The sequence below is a fragment of the Astatotilapia calliptera genome, chromosome 1 (assembly GCF_900246225.1).
Source record: "Astatotilapia calliptera chromosome 1, fAstCal1.2, whole genome shotgun sequence".
NCBI lineage: Eukaryota > Metazoa > Chordata > Actinopteri > Cichliformes > Cichlidae > Astatotilapia > Astatotilapia calliptera.
Genome location: NC_039302.1, coordinates 33,962,005 through 33,985,518, shown reverse-complemented (window position 1 = coordinate 33,985,518; position 23,514 = coordinate 33,962,005).

Below are 23,514 nucleotides of genomic sequence, written 5' to 3'. Positions count from 1 at the left end.
GGCAAATACAAATGAGCATGCTGGTGAAGAGTCAGATTTTGATTGCATGCTATATGGTAAATTTCCCACCCGATGAAGAGGCTGATACAAGCTGAAGTCTGTACGAGCAGGAAAAAGGCCCAATTAAACTTACCGGAAGAGAGTAGATTAGAATCTGTGATACATTTATCTCCAATGTGGATAAAACTGTTTTTTATCCAGTAAGCAATGATACTTTTTTTTCGTCTAATGGAGCTCATGCTTTATCACAAACTGATTTGCTACTTAACGATTCCATACACCATTTTTGTTTTTATCTAGCAAAGCACAGTCACACCGCTTTTATATTACATGCCTATTCAAAAGTCTAAAGATTATAAGTCATAAATTAAAAAATAAATAGATACCTTTATCCTCTAAAATAGTTTTATACTGATGAAAGAAACAGCTTTTACCAAACAATTTGTTTCATAAATGATGCGAGCATTTTGTTAATTTCAAAACATCCTATAAATCTCCTGCAATTACCAGGCTTTTCCTTCTGATTTTCCCAAGTAAAAATATTATCCCAATCACTTTGGCTTTGTATCATACAAATTAGGTTTCAATGCTACTATTTTTTTATTGTACTTAACACCAATTAATATGAGAGGAAATTGGTCTTGCAACCCTCTTTTAAGCACGACATCCGCCTGAAGTTTATAACGGTTTGTCAGGATTTAATTCTATAATAAGATATTTGCAATATCACAACAATACGTTCTTGCTTTGAACAAATTAAAAGATACAATGGTGCTGTGCCAAGCACTCACAAATGCTAATCACATTTTTAATCAACACAATTCCACTGTTTTTCCAAGATAGCTTTCCCGAGATTAGACGAAACCAAGGACCCGGTTTTCTAAGTAGGACAAGCTACTGTGGTACTGCAGTAGCAAAGGTTCAATGATGTGAATTTAAAGTACTGTGGGCTATCTGCTAATAGTCCACTAATTAAAAAAAAACAAAAAAAACCCACAACCGTTTAATTTCAGTAATACCACTATTTTAACAAGAGCAGTGACAGATGATAAGAGATAATCATAAATAGCGATTGCAGAGTAAGTGCAAGTTTTGCGCAAGTGTTTCCCTCAGAAACAGATTTCATCTTCAAATCTTTTACATACAGCTGCAAGCAAAAGTATAGATTTTTGATGTGAGCTCCTAGGTGTAAACTCTTCTGTAAGGAATGACTGTGTGTGGTCATGTATCCTGCAACAGCTGTTCATAGAATAAAACTGACAGCTTGGTTGTGCAGAATCCTGTCAGAGGAGGTCTCTATTATTAAAAACTATTCCGGTGAATAAACCTGAAATCTGTGTCTAACAGCTGACCTGTGGATGTGCAGAAAAACACAAACTATTATTCACAGTCAGATTCCAATGCATGCAGGTATGAATGAAGTTACTGCGACTCATGCACATATTTCTCACTTTTTTTTTACGCTTCAGTGGCATATTACATAATGTAACACGGCTACATTAATCTAAAACATGAGTCCTATTAATAGTTGCATTTTCACATATATCTTAATATCGTATGTGAAAGATTTGGTATTAAAGGGTTAAAGTTGTAGCAGAGCTGTGCATGTATGTCATGCTGTGGAAAAATAACACAGAGTCTCTTGAGACCGCTACAGTAAAGTAAAAATTTGACTAAAACCCTAAAAAACAAAGTGTTCAACTTGCTTTACTCACTTTAAGAAAATATCTTGGCTTTCTGTAACACATCATACAGCATGCACCCTTGTATGCTTCTTGTCCTCACATTCTCCCCTGTCCTCTGATACTTCACTTCTAAGTCAGTTCTGTTCTGCATTAGAATACCTGTTTTTATGAAGTAGCAGATTTATGTAGGGCTAAAAAAATCAGGATGAAGTCTTAGTGAAGAATTTGCAGCCAAAGCATCAAGACTGCACTTACAGCGTTATATAATAAATTAATGCTAATAATACTTATCACAGCCACATCAGATGCAATATAAGATACTTTTGTCAGGTCAAATTCATCACTCACAAGAAGAATCTTACAATTTAAAGCGCCTTAAGGCAACTGCTGTTGCAATTTGGGGCTGTATAAATAAAATTGAAATTGAATACCTGCTTTTTGTCACAAAATTAACAATACACCTCTTTTGCTTTTCAATGCAAGGATGGAGATTTTGTGTTTTCCTAAGAGTCTACAGCCATGATGAAAGCTATGTGCTTCAGAGTATAGGAATATAGTATGCAAAGTAATACTAACAGACTGATCTTTAGCAGGTAAAATTGGTATGTTACCTATTAGTACTATACACAAAATAAAGCTGTGTAAATAGCTTTGGCCACTTACATTAATTGAATTCAATTATATTTATGTGCACCCAAATCACAACAGCCGTCGTCTTAATATATTGTAAGGTAAAGACCGTATAATAATACAGAGAAAATCCCAAAAATCAAACAACCCCTTTCGCACATGGTGACAGTGGGAAGTAAAAACTCCCCTTTTAACAGGGAGAACACTCAACAGAATCAGGCTCAGGGAGGGGCAGCCATCTGCTGTGACTGGTTGGGGGTGAGGGGAGGAAGACAGGACAAAAGACATACTGTGGAATAAATAACGACTGACCTGGATGACTGAGAACCTTCACAGACAAATAAATAATGATTAGATGCAGAGTGCTCTGTAATCATATAGGGAGGGAAAAGAGTGAATGAACAAGTAACTGTCTGTGCATCATGGGAAGCCCCCAGCAGCCTAGGCCTATTGCAACGTAACTAAAGGAAGGATTCAGGTCACCTGATCCAGCCCTAACTATTTGCTCTATCAAAACGTTTTAAAGCCTAATCTTGAAAGTAGAGAGAGTGTCTGTCTCCCACATCCAAGTGAGACCGTTAACCACAATTAGAGATATTAGAGATATGCTTGACTTGTGACTAGTTGGCCTTGTTCGTCAGTGTCAGAAATAGTGGTTGGTCCAACATATTATTATTATTTTATAAGTAAAATGTGAAATGGCAGTTTTCGGTTCAAAGAAGTACACCAGTCACTATTCAGGGTTGCAACAGATTCCATCCCCCTCATCTGGCTCAAAACGGTTTGCAACTCATTATACTCCTATCAAAAAGCAAGGTTGCTGTGTTATTTTACAGTTACTTGCTGTTTTAATGTGATTTTTTTATGTATGTAGACAAAATCAGATTTGCAATACATTTATGATTTTTGCCCATTCATCCCATTTAATTGTGTTTTTGACAGTCTCTCGGTATCAAAATTGTTCAGTGACACAAATGTATACTTTTTTTGTGGTTTTTAATACACACAAAATTTTAAACGCTATGACTCCAAATAGAAAAGAAAACAATAAGAATCCTTAAATGAAGTCTATGGCTGGTACACAATTTCACATACATATTACCAGTTGAATTATCAAGATACTAGCATTGAAGTGAATAGTGAAGAAAGATCAGGGTCTAGGAGGGTCAATAGATAAGGCCAAGCTCATGCATGATTATACATAAAAATGGAGATTCAATTTGAATGCTTTTTTACATCTTTCAGCCTAATAAATCACAGTATGAGTACAGTACCTTGTCCATATTTGTTTCGTGCATTTATTTCAAATCAATGAAGCACCTTTGCTTGTGCCAGGTCTGTCATACTACTACATTAAATCTTTGCAGGTGATAGCCATCGATGATGGAGCATGAGGTCGATGAAATTTCCTAGGAGCCTTTCTTGATAGAAAAGAGTGAGAGACTCACACGAGAAGGGGCTACATCACACCATTAAATTAATTGAATCCGTCTGTGAATAGCCTTTGCAAAGAAATAATGCAGAACTTTAGATTTGGCATCACACTAGTCAAATCTGATCAGAGTCAAAACATCTCTGTGTTTTGGAAAGCACACCTTCACATCTCAATGCAGAAGATAACAGGTGTACGTGGAAATGAAAAGAGTGTTTAATTTGCAATGGCAAGCTAGTAGTTTGTGCTTAATGTCTGGCCAAGAGAGCCCACAGTAAAGACACCAAAGCAGTTTTTAACTTATCAAAATGAGACGACCCAAAAGCCCACTCACTTACTAAATCTAGATTCTTCTGTCAAGTTGTAAACAGCAGCAGCCTCTTGTGGATATCTTGTTGTGACTAAATCTGTTCAAGTGAAGTGTCTTCTGCTTGCACAGTGCAGCCTGTCAGTATCTCTTAGGTGTTGTCAAGTCTAGAGACAACACAGTGTTTGGATGACAACAAGTCTTGCTGCTGTGCATCTTGACTAGTATGAAGATAGCTCTTGAATGTTGGTCAGAATCCATTTTCCCTCTAAAGCACTTTGACTTTGTGGTCAAAGCAAGACTTAAACTTTTGAGAGAATAAATAACACACTGTTCCTCTTGCAACTGAATAGTTGAATCCAAGGGAAATGGAACTACTGCTGAACTTAGTAGATTCAGGATATTTGCTGTTTTAGTTTTTGTTTAAATGAGCTGATATGCTAAAAAACTGCTCTCCGTTAAAGTACCACTTTATTATATTGTTTCTACAAAAATATATTTTGATTCTGCCTATTTCTATTACTACTGTTTTGTGTTGAATGAGCCTGCAGCACTATCTAGCAATAATTCCCCTCACATCTTGCTGGGCAAAGAATTCCCAATAAGACTCTATCGATCTGCTTGCTGAATGTGACCTGCATTAGATTTCTATGAGCTTTTGTACATGGAAAATAATCCATGCAGCAGCTGATGAGGCAGTATATCTAAACACGGGACAGCGTCATGAGCCAACATAATTTAACAACACATTAATCTCTTCACTAATGCAGTCAATAGCATATTAAGTGAGCTACAAAAGCAAAATTAATGAGAAGTCATGCGACACCAGTCGGCAAAGCGCTCCACTGAAATCCTGAGAAGTCAGCAGGACTGGTCCTGCCAACTCATTGCTCAGCTGTGCTTCTTGCTTTCGTATTGGGATATGCCCTCGGGTGAAGAGGTGCTCAGATTCCACAGATGTCATCCACAAATGCCATATTTTAAACAGCTAGGGAAGTGATCTTCAGCCTCACTTAAAATATAATTCCCACTGTGATACTAATAGGGCGGTACGAAGATAAACCTGAACCCCATGTCTCTAAAGAAGAAGAAGTAGTTGTGAGGCAGTATACATTGTGGCTCCATAAGATTCTCTGCAGATTTATCAAAGAAAAGAAAAAGCACATAGTATAATTAAACATTCTCATCTCCCACAGTTCAGTCCCGTTTAAAGGTGTCTTAATCATTTCAGCCTGATAGTTCCTTTGCATAGATGTTAATCAATCGCTGGGGGCAGAAAACATGCATTGAGCAGCTCTGTTAGAAAGACAATAGAATCAAGACCCTGACAAACTGATGTCTTCTTTAGAAATAGCTGTAGCTATAAGAGAAAAATACATTACACTTTCAAAATACCAACAGCCAACTCACATGCACTCAATTCTATTGAACTCTGTATCTAAATCTTCTCCTGTACATACTTTCTGCATATAAACAGAAGTTCCATGATGTTTAATATGCCATGATTACTAGTGAGAGTACAAATTTCTAGCCAGTCATATAGATTATAAAATGAAAGTCAATTTGGACTAAGTATAGTTAAAATCCAGTGTAAAGTCATTGTTGGAAGGATGTTTCATTTGACCTGTTTTTGGAAGATATCTACTTTTAAACACCTTAAAATGTACATTACAGACACTTCCTGTTTTGATTTCTTAATATCTTTTTATCTTTCACAGGTAATAACATGAGCTTAAAAACAATAGCTGTGTTACATTTACATTTTAATTTTAGAGATGACGTATTTTTTTTCTATAGAAAAGATAGACCACAGAATTAAGCAGTAAGTTAACTCCTGTCATATGATTGTTCACTGCAAATTCACCACACGATTTTAACATTAATTAGTGACTGAGCTTTAAGGCACACAGCAATACTGTGTATAAATACTGTTTAATATAGCAGTAAATGAAATTCATCACTGCCAAAATGACCCGGTGCCAAACCATGTGATGGCAGTGCGTGCAAAGCAACCTAAGTAAAATAATGATGTAGGCACACTGTTCACAGACCTGTGGGCATTGTTTGTCTTCTGCTGACGGGCAGCAGAGATTCCATCTGTATCACTGAGTGAGGTAGGTAATGCATTGTGGAGAGCATTGATGGCATGCAGGTGATGAAGGTCTGAGTTGGCTGGTTACTCAACAGCAGATGAAGAGGAAACATATTTCTACTCTTAGTTGTACGGACTGGTCAGAGGAGGTTCTCCGCCTGAGAAGAATCCAGTAATTTTGGTGGAGGGGAGAAAAACAACTTTTCATCATTCCAACATGTTTTCCTTTTGATAGAAAGCAGAGGACATCAACAGTGATATGGTCATTGGCCAATAAATAGCTTACAGTGACTAAACTGTTACTGATATATTTAAATGCACATTAATATTAGATTTCAGTCAATATTTGCATGGAAATGTGGCAGTATTAAAAATGGGTTCATATTAATTTAATTTGCTCTTGCTGGAATGGAAATGATAACAATTTAACTATGAATACTAATGCTTAAGGTTAATATTAAGCTTGTTTTTTAAATGATTGTGAAGTCACTATGCAGATTTCAATAATAATGTCAAGACAGCTATTTAGTATGGTAGCTAATTATTGAGCTTGTTTCTTGTGAGTATTTTCTACCTTATTGGGCTTTTGTATTTCTTTTTTTGTTATATTATTGCTTTATACATGTACTTTGTGTGTGTGTGTGTGTGTGTGTGTGTGTGTGTGTGTGTGTGTGTGTGTGTGTGTGTGTGTGTGTGTGTGTGTGTGTGTGTTTGTTTCTGGGGGAGAAATTAAATTCAAATAAATTCAAATATGCTAAATACCCTGCTTTAATTATGACCTTATTTTGTTTCCTTTGACATACATACCTACTAGTTAATATCAAAATCATGGACATAACTATTAAATCCTTCCAAATTCAGGGCTTTTACTGACTTTTACTTACTTTTATAAGAAAACAAAGGTATTTACTTTTAAAGTGCCTTTGTTTCCTCTAGTAGGATACATTTGGATAAGTACTTTCCATGCGTTTTCTGATAAATGATAAACATCTACATTCTTATCTCCATTGTGCATTGTGCAAACTTTTGAAATCTTGTTCATTCTCTAGAATGGAGTCTGTGTTTAACAAGCATTTTGGCCTGGTACTACAGTTGCAAGTCCAATGGTTGCTCTTAAACATAAGCTTGTGTTTAGGAAGAGCATTTCCATTGTGTATATTTAATTCATTAATAACAAGAGACAGAAAAGTGTTTGGATTGAGACTTAAGAGACATTCTAACAGTGCAGCAAGCCAAGACAACAGGCCAGCATTAAAAATACTGTGGCTTTAAAACTAAAGTTTAATAAAAGCTATTCATTTTTGCTTTTTCCTGATATGACATTTTCAAACTGATTTTGTGGCTACTTGGAGCACCCCGCAGTTGCACAAATACACATTGTATTTCTTATCATGGAAAGTTCCGTATCCATCCAGCAGTTATAGACCAACATACTGTATCTGTTCATTTGCAGTGGTATTTTGTTATCATTTTATCTATGTGAATCAATTGTTTACCTTGCACTAATTTTTAGTCTGCTGAATAAAATTATACACTGAAAAAATAAAAATAGGTGAGTTAAAAGGAATTAAATTGGTCTGTAAGTCTTCATAGTCAAGTGAGTCATCTATAAGCTATATCAGGAGTGTCAGACATGCTGCCCAGAAGCCACCAAAGGGTCCAATCTGGCCACCTGGATTGCTTTAGAACTGTGGAAACTGCAAGGGAGTCATTACCTCTCCATTTTAATGCAAGGATGTTATTGGCGAGGTGGTATTATTAAATGTGAATGTTTAATTGTACCTGTTGACATTACAAGATAGTGTTGTTTTTAATACTCAGAAGGAATCTACATTTTGTGCCCAACAGCAAGCATACATTGCAATAATCCCTCAGTGCAAATAGTGCGTTTGTGAGGAAAGAATAAACCACTAGAATAATGTATGCTAACTGTGATATATACCCCAATTAAGCATTCTAGAAATTTACATAAGAGGGAAAAAAAACAACTTCAATTAGTACATGAGCAATGGCTGCTGGCATTTGATTGCAGGAGGGAAATACACGGGACAATAAACATAATTTACAAGATGTTTAATTTTGTGTTTGGAAAATTGAATCCAGTGGCAGTGAGAAATATGCTATGTGTTTGTGGGAAGAAGCGTTGCCTGTGATTGATTGGAGGAAAGTAATCTGTATTTGCATTGTACAAGCAATATAGCCCAACCTTTAACTTCTGGGTGGAACAAAAGCACGGTGCATGGATACAGCAGAAATGGAGCACACAGGAAGAGTTCTTATGTGTAAATGTGTTGCTGTCCAGCCTAATCAAGGCTACCTCTATGGAAAGCAGATCCCTGTGGAATATAGAGATTCATCGGCTGTTATACTCCACGGTTCACCATCCCAGAGTATGAGGAAATAATTTTAATTTCTCCTCTTGATGAGCTTCTACTCATGGGCAATTATCTCAACACAATAGATGGTACCTTGGTGCACAATTCTGCTGCTGCCCACAATATGGAGAGAGACAGACTGAGGCAGAAATAAGGAAAGAAAGCGCTCGTAAACTTCTATCTGCCAAAGCAGTGTGAGAGAGTTCGTGCTCTGACTAATTTATGCTTTACAAAACATGACAGCACGTGAATGATAATCACAACATGTAAACTTGTGTTGACTGTGTTAGGTCATTTCTGATGACCAGGTAGTAATAATAATAATAATTATTGGACAGAGAAACACAATTCAAAAAACAATGCAAAAGCCAAAGTCCGTGTTCGTAAAAACAACCCTGCATTAGTATGTTTGGCTTTGCTCCAATTCAGAGAACAATCCAGGAGTTACAAAGACATCCAATACAACATGAAAATTAGAGAGTGGAAAAAAATATGTCATATGACAAGAAAAGAAAGTGTGTGTTCTCACCTCATTTTGACTGTGCTTTCCATCTATAGAGAAAGCCATATGAATCTGTATGTCTACAGTTTTCTGTTAATGCAAGGCTGAAGAAATCATTGGAGCTGGTTATATCTTGCAATTAACCTAACATATAAATACACCAAACAAGGTAACTGATAATGGGAGGATACTGCAGAGGAAACCCTCTGCACTCTGGAAGTTCCCAGTCTCTCCAAGGTTTCTTGGACTGATGAAACTAAGCATGAATTGTTTGGGAAGAACCTGCAGCACTGCGTGTGGTGGAAAAAGACTCACCGCCCTTGACACTTCCCAAAGAGAATACTGAAGAGACTGCTTGGGGGCTTTGGGGCTCACCAGATTTGTTCATGTACCTGAGACAGACAGTAGACCCAGTGCTTGTTAGCTTGTTATCCTGTGGATACTATTCTTACTGCCTGCTGACTTTTTTCAAGGCTCAATGCTGCAGTTTGAACAAAAGTACCCTTTAGTGCCAAAAACCCTTCTGAATTTAAACATAAATGTCTCCAGGTCATCTGTGCTATACATATACAATATAGTCTATAATCTGTAAATAATGCTTAATAGTAGTTAATAAATCATTTATTATTGTTTAATAAATCATTTAGGAAACATTAGGAACAATAATTGGGTTTGCAAAAGCAAAAATTGCATGTTCTGAGTTAGCTGAAAGCAACATGATTGTGGTATTGATGTATGACTTAATATGCCTACCTAGGTGCTGAAGAAACAGTATATGAACTAGAAATCCAGTTCAGGGATACATTTTCCCACAAGTGGGTAGTTGTGGGCATTCCACAACTCAGGTCAGACAGAAGAGAGTTTTTAAATGCTCAGCAACTGGCCAAAGAACATTTGAGTCATTTGAATCAATCAAGATCCCTGTCAACCCCCTGCAGATTTATTATGATAATGATATGCTATGGGGCATTGAAAATCCTGCTAATTGCCTCCTGAGTATGTGTAGTGTATAGTAATTAAAGACTATACAGCAGCTGTGTATCTCTTCACCGTATTAAGTGTACTTTTGAGTAGCCTACTCTACAGCTGTCACAGATCTCATAGATCATAGTGCAAGCCTTAGAGCAAAAGCATTATTTTATAGGACTTCCTATAAAACTATCTTGAACATGTGGACTCCAGGTGAGGCTATATAAAAATACCATTTTTGGCTTACAGGGCCATTATGGAACAATCCAGGGACACTGGTTTGATGTCAAAAGAGCATATCATTATTCTATTGTATGACAAAGCAGTTTGCCAAAGGGGACTGTAATTACATCGTTGTCTGCTTTTCAGTTGACTCCCAGCAAGGGAATTATTGGTAATCATCCATGTAATGTGGTGCCACTCAGTTTTTGACAGCTGAATGAAACCACAGCGCTGTGGTTTTGTCCTTTAGATGTAAAATCAGAGCTAAAAACCCCATCTGTTCCACAGGCTCGGCATGCCATTTCTTATATTTGTTCTCATACCAGCATCTATGGGTGACAAAATGTCTTGATTTTACGCACTACCTGGGAGATCTTGCCAAAAATACAAAAATAAAGATTGGTATGGATACATTTTCATTATTTTTTTTTTCACTTCAAGTATGCCTTTACTATGCATACAAAAAAAATAGCCTATCTCCAAAAACATGACATTAACTAAATCATTCCCTCTTTTCTTAAACCTCCGTACCTTTTGCCTACAAATATGCCCTGTCCACACAAGTGCCCTGCTGTCTTTGTACTGCCATTTAATAAGCATTTTTAAATCACAAGGGACAAGGACTTTTCCTTACCCTTGCACTAGCTCGACAGGAACGCTGTGACACCAAAAAGTCAGACCTCTTATCTGCCACCTCCTCTGCCTGCAATTGTCAGCAAAAAAAACCAACAAGAAAAACCCCACAAACTCCACTGAAGCTTCTGGTGTTGTCAACTCCTATTTAGAATCTGTGTTTATTCAGTGCTCAGACTTTTCATTTATTTAACAGAAAAATATGTGTTGGGGTGTTGACTCACAGTAAGACATGTCAAGACACACAGTGAAACCAGCAGTGTCAGGGCAGTTAACACTTCAACAGACAACACTGTTGGTTAGAGTACTTACACAGTGATTGTGGTGATTGTGTTGTGTGTCTGTGTCAACAATGCCTTACCAATGTTACGCTTTTTAAGCTGTGTAGTCCATCTCATGCATGTACTTGAAATCTATATTGATTGCAGCAGCTGTGATGTGCCAAGTGGCATCAGTTTCATGGTGCAGCTAAAGCCAGCTATACAATAAATGCCTTGAATAATAATAATAATACCTCAGATTACTTTTAAGTACCAGTGGTTTCAGATGAATTGATAGAATGTAGCATTTTGGCAGTGCATTGTTTGACTTTCAGTGCTTCAGACCCTTCAGCAGAGAAAGTGCGAGTTAGATTAATAAATAAGAATGCATAAAGGGTGAGCAGTGCTAGCAAGCCTCCCTTGGTTATTGCTGAGGAGTTTGCACACCTGCCCAGACTGTCAAGCACCAGTAGGCTTTAGTGATTTGGTTTAAGGTAAATTTAGCACAGGCCGCAGGGGATCTTACATCCAATTCTCTTTTCCATAATACAGTAGATGCTGGAGTGGAGTGGAAAGCCAAATATATCATCTACAGGTGGCCTTCAGGGTTTTCAGTCACTGACTTTGTCAAATTAAATAGTTACGATTCAAGTTGCTCACACGGTGGAACTAAAATCTGTCTCTGTAATGCATTGATAGCGACATATATGAAGTGAGATGTGTGGCTAATCCCAGTTATACTAGTGGTTTTTGCTATTTGTTGACTGAGTGAATTTGACAAATCGAAAATGTGTGCTTTATGGTAAGAAATAATTATCATTCAAGATTGATATAAACAGGAAAAGCATGGGATGAAATGCATATACACCAGTAAAACAAACACAAGTGTCATGGTGGGGTGCGCCGGTGTGATGATGATGTGGACCCAGAAGCAGAAATGGTGGAGACAAAACTAAGTTTCAAAAGTAAAACGAGCCTTTATTTGGTTGAAATAATGAATAAACAAACAAAACGGCAAACAAGACTCGACTATGAGCTAAACTATGACTCTAAGATCCTGTGGGACTTCCAGACACAGATGCACAAAATGGTGATGACTGACCAAACGGACATAGTAGTGGTGGACAATGAGAGGAAGATTGCCGTAGTGATCCCGAATGGCAGCAACATCATGAAGAAGGAGCACAAGAAGCTGGAGAGGTACCAAGGGCTCAGAGAAGATGTGGAAGGTGAAGGTAACAGTGGTCCCAGTGGTAATCGGAGCGCTCTGTGCAGAAACTGCCAAGCTAGGCGAGCTGCTCCAGCAGATCTCGGGAACAACATCCGAGATCTCTGTCCAGAAGACTGCAGTCCTAGGAACAGTAAAGATACTGTGCAGGACCCTCAAGCTCCCAGGCCTCTGGTAATAGACCCGAGCTTGAAGGATGAAAGACCGCCCGCAGGGGCGAGAGGGGAATTTTTTACTCTTTCATTTCCTGAAAAAGAATCAAAGTCAAATTCGAATAAAATCTACATTCTAGTTGTGTGAGTTTAACTACTTTTACAGTCATTTAAATGGTCGAATAATTCTGCTTTTTTGCATCTATCAAATTAAATGTTGTGTTTCTCTAGAAGTGGTGGCTCTTACACATTATAGACTGATGCTTGACTGTCATGCTTTTTTCCCCACTCAGATTTATTTAAATTATCTTTAAGTTGCTCCACAACTGTGACTTCTGTTTACACTTATGTCCACACTGGACATCAGTAACTAATCTCTTTTAATTATGTGTTTCATGTTAACCATTTAAGAAGATGGCAAGACGGTTATTCACAGCACATATCAGCTGCCCTCTTGGCTATTTTTTTGACCAGTCAGAAGGCTGATGTTGTCCCGTAGTGCTAGGGAAAGAAAGAGAGAGAGAGCAAGAGATACTGGTAGTGGGCAGCTGGAGGCACGTACACTCGTTAGCCCTGCTCGCTCTCCCTTTCAAATGGGGCCTTAATGATTTATAGATGTTTGCTTTAAAAAGTCATTGGCATTAATCCCATGGCTCATTAACCATTTAATTAAAATTAAATTCTGCGTTAGGACTAAAGCAGATTGAGAGTATTTCCTCCTGGTGGGAGGCTGTTGAATCACCTCATTTTCGGAAACGCCTCATGTGAGGGGAATGTGTGCCAACACCGAGCTGACTTGTAAGAACAAGCATCAGTAAAGTCAAAAGTGGCTGATTGCACTGGTTGATCGCAGCTCAGAATCAAGTAACTCCTGAGAGTACATCCTGAATCTTTATATTTTTGTGTGGAAATTTCCCCAGCACAAGCTGTAATTAATATATTTGTATTTAACAGACATGCTTTTTTTCATACAGGAAGACCAGTTGAATTTAGCTAACACTCCTAACACTAGTAAACTAGTAACATTAGTATATAGTATTGCTCTCTTCCAAAGGATGTTTTTTGTCCTGTCTCCGTCCCCTCATCCTCAACCTCTGGTAGCAGATGACTGCCCCACCCTGAGCCTGGTTCTGCTGGAGGTTTCTTCCTGTTTTTCCTCCACGCTGTCACCAAAGTGCTTGCTTGTAGGGAGTTGCCTGATTACTTTAGATGTGCTAACAATCTGGAGCATTTTGAGGTTAGACATCAGAGACCACAATGCAAACCATAGACAGCAGACTCAGTTCTTTAAGCAGAAACCTGCTCTCTTGAAAACTGGACACTGTGTTCTATAAACGTGGACTGTCCAGAATTACAGTGGTTTGTCTACTTTACCTTTTACTAATTTCGCTCCCAAACGGAGACAATTCACTCTAAAACAACTACTACCCTGAAACATGTAGTAATAGCGGTTTAATTTATTATTAATATTAATTTTATTAAATAAATAACTCATCAAACTCAGACATTCCTGCTAAAATAAAAAAGTGACCCAATTAAAGTATCTGAAATCAACTGTGTTCAGTGTTCCAACTTTAACTAATACCCACACAGGTAGCAGAAAGCAAATGCAGTGACACTTTCAGTTTGACTTTATATATATTTTTTGTATTCTTTATCTATATATACTTTTCGTAAATGCATAATCATTATTTTTATGAAAAAAAAAAGCTGAGCCGGCAACATAATAAATTTTTTTTTACTTGTCATTGTATCTAAGGATTGTCTTTTAGTATCCACAGCAGCTGTCAGTAGCCACACAGCGAGTCATATCTAGCTTTACTGCAATAGTGATACAGTGTAATTAAGAGGCAACACTCCATCACTGCCCTAGAATCAGAGTAGTACCTTATATTGCTTTCTAAATGGCTCTTTGTTACTCAATATGTGGTTTTTCGCTGCGTGTTTCAACAAAGTGAAATGAACTTGGTGGGTGGATGGAAGTAAAAAAGCAAAGATTGATCGGTGCACTCATTGGAGTAATTTAACCCCAGTCATTTTCCTCTGTAGGTTTTTATAGCATTTAAAATAGCAACACAGTAATGGCCTACACATACACAGCAAGTGTGCACACAGAAGTACACATAATCAAGCACTTTGCAGGACAAGATGTGGTCTAAAAGTGCCAGGAAATGAAAGAGGGTCGAAGGGATTAATTCATGTGTCCAGAAATACTCTTTTGAAAGTGTATTTGTTTGCCACCTATGTAAACTGAGATACAATAGTCCATTTTGGTTATCTGATCATCTCCTCCACATATATCTGGTAATTTAAAAGTCAGATATTCTAAAAAGCAATGTCTTCTGTTTGTAGCACGTACAGTACAGGCTCATCCTCTTACTGTCTGACTATTTAACTCTCTAACTCTTATCAGTGCTAACCACTTGAGATATTTTCCACAATGCTGGCCAATTTACAGGAGCCATGGCTCATTTCTTACACGACTCACATGACTCGTTCTAAAACTACAGTTTAAAATAGGCCCGAAAAATATTCTTTAGAAATTCAAGAACAGTAAAAACATTCAAGGTGTTTTGGAAAATACAATACATTTTTATGTTTTATCATCAATAAATATATTAAAAATATTCAAATATTTTCACACTACAACTTTTGCTGACACTGGGATGAATCAATAACCTAAAACTCACCCATGAGTAAGACATGCAGCCCTATTTCCATTCCTCATTAGACAAATCATATGCTATTTGTGAGTTCCAAATATTTGCCTTTGTTTGACATGCAGGCAAAACTCTTGAATAATGTAGATGTGAGCCACATTAGCATAGGAAAATGACTAATGTGGCTGCAGGTTACTGTAGCTGTTCTAGGTGTGTATGTGATATAACACGCTGCCTCGGTGGATGCTGATGTATGCAAACACTGCTTGGATGTAAACCCTTGAAAATGGCCTCACCTCGTTGTTTGGGCTGATAGTAACAGGGCTGGTGGTGGGTTATGACTTTTCCCACTAATGTCTTTGCTAAAATCTGGCTAGAGGCCAGCGGGAAGAGACACACTGGCAGACGGTACCACATCAATATCCCAACTAGCCACCAGAGCCTTACTCAAACGATCCGGGACTTTAAAGGTAGCAGCTGGTGAGTTGATATGGGGCTTCCTGCATTCTGCCGAGGGGCTTTAGATTCATTTAAATGATAGAGATTACTTTTAGGCGCTACACACATTAATTGATGTTGAGAGCTGGGAGATATGGAAGCTGAAGGATATCGGCGACGAGAAATGAACATGAATGGGTTTATCCGGTTTGTGTTTCTTTAAAAACAGACACATATTATGTCCACTCACACACACACACACACACACACAAAGTAAACATCTGAAGGTCATTTTGATCAGGTGTTTATTTCTTTCTTTTCTAAACTCAGTCTCTGGAGTGTCTGACAGAACTTATTTGGCAAAATGTGCTTTTGATAGATGTATTAGCCCTGTGCTTGACCCCACCACACCCCACTCCTTTTTTTCTCCTTTATGTTTATACTGCACATTTGTGAAAACTCTTTTTCGACCCACCTCTCTCCTTACTCTGTCTACCTCTCACAAGCTTTATTGTAATTCTTCCCCTGCTTGGTTTCCATCTTCCCTCACTTAGTGGCCCAAGAGGTGCTGCTAGTTCCCTCAGGAGCATGCTGGCTTACGCTCAGAGGCCCTTTGAGCTGCCAAGTCAACTGAGGCCGTTTGTCCCCCTACTGTGTGTTCCTGCACAGAGGCTGCTGGGATGTTGGCACAGGTCCACTGATTTACCGCCTTTGGCTAGGACACTCTCCAAGGAGCTCCCATTCTGGCTGGGATATCATTTATTTGGGACACATTTGGCAATGCTGACATCTTGGCCCTCTTTGAAATGTCTCGTCTAGAGACAAAATAAATGAACGGTATCAAAGACATGTCAACCATGATGCTTTTTTCATGAAGGATGGGAGCAAGTGATGGAACAGTAAAGCAATTGTGTGCCTTTGCTGCACACGACCCTGTTCAGAACAGACAAAGCACCAAGACTTAACAAAGCCTGACATGAATTAGACCATTTCAGCTAAGAACGCGTAATGTATAATGTTAGTATCAAAACATCTCATAGGGTTATGTCTGATATTTTAAATAATTTCTCAAATGCTGCAACATGAAAACGTTTTTGTTTCACCTCTGACAGATTTTAAAAGGGTCACATTCTGTCTATCAAAAGTAAATGGTAAGCAGTGACTCTGTGACAGTGGACTGTTACTTCATACTTTGCTATTGGGCAATGAGCGACAGCCGAGGTATTCAGAGATGCGTTTCTGTTCCACTGTTTTCGAGGTGAAATTTTCAGCGTTGGTAGTTATAGACGGGGGAAAGTGAAAGCTGTAGTTGAGTGGCAGCATTTTGTTTTGCATTTGTCTCCAAACAGATGCATAGCTGTCATTCAAGGTCCCATTGAAGATTGCTATCAAATGTAATCGCTTCAAAGCCTATTCCCATGGATGCCCGCTTACAGATACAGCTTTTTCAGGTGTCTGTCAAAAGAATATTGCAAAGGGGCATGCTGCAAAAGCTTCAAATATATGAATTTAAATGTAGAAGGGGCACCGACATTATGATTCACATCAGGCACTCCTAAAGCAACACAGTACATTTTGTTTCATTGTGTTTTCAGCACTATTGCTCCATCATTAAAGACTATTTCCGTAGAAAAGATATAGCAGGATTGATACATCATTTGTGTCAGAAATCCAAATATTGATATTTCAAAATTCATGTAAATTATACGCTATTCATCAAACCATAAGTCGATTTAGATGTGATTTCTTATAAATTAAGTCACTCCAAATCTCAGAACTGCTGGGTCAGGTGGCTATACGTTTTTGTTCAGCTAAAAAAAAATCCATTAATGTTGGCCCCAGTGGTCACTTTTGCAATATTTGGAATCAGCCGGGTCATGGTTTAGTATTGATTTGTGGCAGTACACCTTTCCGTCCTCTTAAGAGGAATAGCAGTCTTTCAGTCACACTCTGTAGTCACCTCAGGGCACCAAATATGTCAGTTTGAGGTGTTGCCATTTAAAAACCATCACGTTGTTCTCTTATTGAAGTGCTGCAGGAAAAGAAAATTGTTTTAAGAGCATGGGCAGCATATAAAAACATGGTGACACAAGTGGGAGATGTGAAATCCCTGATAAGAGAGGGAAATGATGGGTATTTTTTTTTCTTAGTGCATGACAGAAATGAAATGACAGAGACAACATCACGCACTAAGAGAAAGCAGCAGAAATCTCTTCTCTTCAAATTCATTTCCTAAGTTGATATTATTACTGATACTTTTCCAACAAAACAGACAGCTTAGGCATGGCTCTGATTATCTGCAATGATCTAACTAATAATGATGTACTGCTACAGGCAGAGTTCAGTTAATCTGGCAAACTAAATAAACCGAATATGTTCTTCATACACTGAACGTGGTGCAGTGTTCCGTGACCATCATAAAGTCACAGTCCACAGTTGAAAAGCATTGATGTCTTCCACTGTGAAATCCAACCTGTGCCTCAAATATTGGCAGAGCTGCTAATGAACCTCTTTGTCAGAAAACTGTGTCTCTATGTCCTGCTGGGATCAAACACGTCTGTAAGCACGACAAACATTGTCATAAACAGGTAGCCCGAAACACTGCATTTTGATTTTAAGAACCTTTTTGAAGGCTAAAGCATTCTGTGGTTTTATCTCCTTGGAGTGAAGGCCTACCAGAGGAAGCTCGTCCATAGAGACAGAGGAGGTTGATCCCCTACTATTTTTGTGAGAGACAAAAGAAAGATCAAACTATAAAATAAGAATAATTGGTTGAAAGAAGCCATTCCCAAATGCCAGTACCAGTTCCAAAAGAGTTTTTTTTTTATTTTGGTTTGGTTTTCTTTGCTGCTTACTGACATTACCAATGTGACTGTTAACTTGCTATAGCAGTCTCTGGTCTTTCTACCTTACTTATATGGACCTGAATCACTGCTTCACTCACTCGAATCCTACAATATAAAGCACTTTGAGGTGACTGTTGTTGTTGCTGTTTTGTGTGTGTGTGTGTGTGTAAATCACCAGAAAATATCAGAGAGAGATTATTGATGGTACCAACTTATGGCATAAATTAGTTTGGAGGTATGTTCTACATATGTTTAATGCTTGCGTCAAGTTTCCAAATCACACTAGGTTTGATTTCCAACTCAGCTGTGATCCGACATACCATTGCAGATGAGATCAGAGAAAATGCAAACTAAATAAATACACGAATTTCATCCTTTTTTTCTTTCTTTCTTTCTCTTTTTTAGTGCAGTGGGATTTTATATGTGTAGCATTTGGCATTGTATTGTTTTATTCAGTACCACATCAAATAATTTTCACTGACTCAGTGAGTCACATTCCCAAAGAAATAACTGTAAGGGCTCAACAACAGCAATCACTTTATTTTGACTTTGTCATTTTCAGGGGTGCTCACTCGGTTTTTAAACATAATAATGGCACAACAAGGACATTTTAGATTATAAAAAATACATCCTTTTAGGTTAGAGGCTTGACTGAGGGGTCATTTACAATAGCATGTTCTCTCCAATGGAGTGTGTGGTGGCTGTGGAAGAGACATGCATATGCATGAGGGTAGATCCTAAGGGTTGACTATAGTAAACAAGTCATTCCAAGCTAAAGGCTACTCGTTCCCTCCAGAGTACACAGGCAGCTGTGACACAAACTGAGGCGTCCATGCCAAGACACCTCTTGCTCTACTCAAAGATGACATGTTGATGCTTCACACCACATATCATTGTCACATCATTTGTCCCTGCTGGTGACAGCCTGATGACCACAGTTACACGGCAACCCTTAAGTTAGCTCATCCCCAACAAGTGTGCTCTTGCAGAGGCCGCAGCGGATATAACAAACAGTGAGTTTGTGCGTTTAAAGAGCAGCCTATGCTACTATGTGACTACATAAGATGTTGTTGTTTTAAAACGTTAAAAACACAAAACTTGCTTCATGTAAAGCCTTAGCTTCCAACAGATTTTAATAAATGAAAAAGGTGACCAATAAAAAAAAATACACACATATATTAGACAGACAGATAGATAGATAGATAGACAGACAGACAGACAGACAGACAGACAGACAGACAGACAGACAGACAGACAGACAGACAGACAGACAGACAGACAGACAGACAGATAGATAGATAGATAGATAGATAGATAGATAGATAGATAGATAGATAGATAGATAGATAGATAGATAGATAGATAGATAGATATGAGAGAGAGAGAGAGATCGATAGCTGCATAACTTGACAAAGACTCCAGCAACACAATTCTGTTTTTTTTCTGCTTTTAATATTTGTGTTGCAAAGCTAACACTTTGTTTGAATAATTTAAAATAAAATAAATATATTATAAAATAAATTGTAGTTGCTCGTAAAACAGGGCACTACTGTTGTTTTTTTAATTAAAAATAGGAATATCACAGAAAAAAGAAATGATGTAAAAAAGCTAAAGTGAAACAAAGGTGCGAGGTGCATTGAAATATTTCATATAAACAAACAGCATTATTTGGAGGCAAAATAGTGTCTGCTTACAGAAGTTTGCCAAGTTCAATGCAAACTGGAATAATGAACTTCGGCTTGATACCCAGGTGTTCAGTGCCAAATGGATTATTGGCTGGTTTCAGGTCAGATATGATGCCTTATTAGCTCATGAAAGAGCAGGACAGAGTGCCAGACCATTGTTCTCCATACTGAGATGAAAGGCTACCTGACTAATGAACATCTGCCAGCCAGCATAAGGACCCCAGCAGACACACAAAACCTTGAATTGACCATTGCTGAGAGCAGCTGCTCTGATCAGAAAGATTTTGATTTAAATTTAGACTGAGTACCCACCATAGAGCAGCTGTAATAGCTGAGGACCGAGAGTAGGAGGTATACTTCATTTCTCTTATTCATGTCCGAAATGCCAAAGTTCATCAGTCTAACCTATCAGGCTGCAGAACACAGCTCACTTGCCCTGTCCACTGAAATTGGGGTAATGAAACAAGGCCCATGTAGATTTCAAAGATATACAGTCATTGTGACCTTTTCAGGATATGAGAATGTCTATCTGATTTTAGTTGTGACTCTTTTGAATTTGTACAATTCCCAATGATACACCTGAGTCTTTGAGAAAGATTCCTGCATAATATCACACAAATATGTGTTTTTCACAGAAAATGCAAATTATAATTGGATTCATTTAATGTTAGCTTGGCAAGACAAACCCTATGCAAGATTCCCAATAATTAGAACAAAAACCTTACTAGAATTTCCCGCTCTCCCATTTTCTTTTCATTAAATAACAATTTTTAACTAATAAAAATTATAAATTTGCTGGACTATTATTTTAAAAATTGCACGATTATGTGCCCACAAGCAACAAAAAAGCTATTTTATTATCACAAAGAAAGGACATTTTCCCCCTTGTGGTATTATCATTATATTATGTAATTATCTTATCATGTATTATCATCTTTAGAAAACACAGTAAAGAAAAACTCAGGTTTGAAGTAGGTCACACCAAATACTCATACTTGCTGTTGTTGTGTACAAAAGCTTAATGTGTTCAGTAAAGTTGTATAATAGGCTATAGCCATCTTATTTTCTGTGCATCTAGTCAAAAACTCAACAATCATTGCAAATGTACAAAAAAATAACATATAAAAATAACACACACACACACACACACACACACACACACATATATATATATATATATATATATATATATATATATATATATATATATATATATACATAGCTAGTCCCATGATGCACCTGTTTCTACAAAGTAGAGAAGTTTCAGTAAAACATGTAATAAATGTTTTCAAAGTTTATTGCATATAGAGCAAGAATATTTGTTTAGCACTGCCAAGGAAACAGCTACTTTAGCATCACAAGCTTCAAAAATAATACAAAGCAGAAATATTTTATTGATTGATGTGAGTTTATGTCAGAAACAAAAATCTCAGTCCAACCTGAAATCACAAGCTGCACTCCTGATCTTTACAAAGCTATTTATTGTAGCATTTATTTATTTCCTTTCTTACTTTATACCTTAAGCAAACCACTGTTTAAAAGTTGGGGGAACACCAGCAAAAGATCATGGTAACAATGAATATAGACAATACATACTGGAGGTTAGAAGGATTTTGCTCCAAGAAGCAGTAGTTTAGTTTTTCCCTATAAACTTTATTTTTCTCAGACTTCGCCTTTTGGAAACTTATGGCCTTTCAGCTTTTTATTGTTAATTTGGAAACATTGTATCTCGTACGTAAGATGGGCTTCGTTGCATCTCAAGCATGGTACTGTAATAGGGTGTCACCCCTGCAATTTGGAAACTCATGGGTGATTCATGTTTTACTTTATATGACTAAATACATGGTTATGATGCAGAAGAAGTTAAGAGTGGAGAATTAAAAATAACAGAAGGCTACAAATGAGATAACTTTGAATGCTTATTTGCTGTATAATGCAATTCACATTCTGTCATCAGGTTTTCATACAGACCTTATGAAGGAGCACAGACAGAAATGCACCTAAAATCATCAAAAATGTGATGTCAGAGAGCATGCAGGACTCATTTATGTGACAAAAAGACAAAGAAAGCTAGTTAACACTGTTTCCTTCTTTACAGTGGTTCTGACAAAGGATTTTACTGTTTAACAAATAAACCTGAATAACTCTTTTTTGTGACGTTTTCTGCAACTGGTTAGGGACATCGTTAAGTTATCCTCTGCATGACTCTGAAGTCATTTACATAATGCAATAACTCTAAACCCTAAAGTGTAATTACATTGCTCATACCACCATGCTCTAGGAAATGATTCCCCTAACTACAGTGTCAGAACACATCACGAAACATATCAGACCAGGATCTGAATGCAGCAAAGGCTACAGTGCCGTGTTAATTAGGTTACTGATACTTTCCACTGCACAATTACTCTGTCAGAGTGGCTCATCTTACATTTTCTCTGGCCATCACTTTCACTCTTTGAGGCTTATTCCATGAAACGCCCCTTTCAGCACATACCTGGAGGCAGCAAGGTTAACAAAAACAGTGACTTTTTTTTCCGTTTTTTAAAAAAAAGTCTGCATCACAAACATGACAGACAATGTAATTTCACAGAAAAAAAATTGTGCACCATCTTAAACCCAATTAATTTGAATATTCAAGAAAGCAAGTAAGAGAGTTTGTAAAGGGGGAGAAAGGGAGCCAGATGGTGGCTCGAGGGGCAGTTCTTAAATCTGGCATAAACATTGCTACACAGTGTCAGAGCTCTTGCTTCTGGACATATGTAAATAGAGGCTTACCCCAACAGATAGAGAAGGGCTTTGAGGTAATTGTTTAGGGATTCTCTGTTCACCATTGAAAGGGGATGCTGCATTTTTGGAAAAACCCAAGGGATTAAAGAGAACCCAAGCAGAATCACTGGGTCACACATCCTGAACCATTCAGGCCTGAAGTCAAAAACAGTCAAATCAAGGTGATGCAGCAGTTGTTGATCTGCTGTGTGTATGTGCAGATTTGTGTGCAAGCATGTTACCGTTTCCCTGTAAGGTAGTGCATGAGGCAGGGAGTAATTGGTATTAGCAGTGAGGAAGCTTGTGTGAGATAGTTGGGTTATCACCTGCACCCCGAGGTAATCTCCCTGAGTTTCCAACCATTTGCATCAAAGCGCCACAGACTGCAGTCAGCTATTATTTCAGGCCATTTTTGCTAAGCCAAAACTTACTTACAAGATACAAGATGAGTATAATTTAGCCTGTGGTCCATGCCATTGTATACCATTGTATTAAAGTATAAGTTTGCACAGTGTACTTGAGATGTTATTGCATACACATTGACATTATGACACATGTTTAAAATATCTAGGTTAGGTTAAAAAAGTGTTATATATCTACTGTCTAATTTTAGATATCTAATACACTACCAG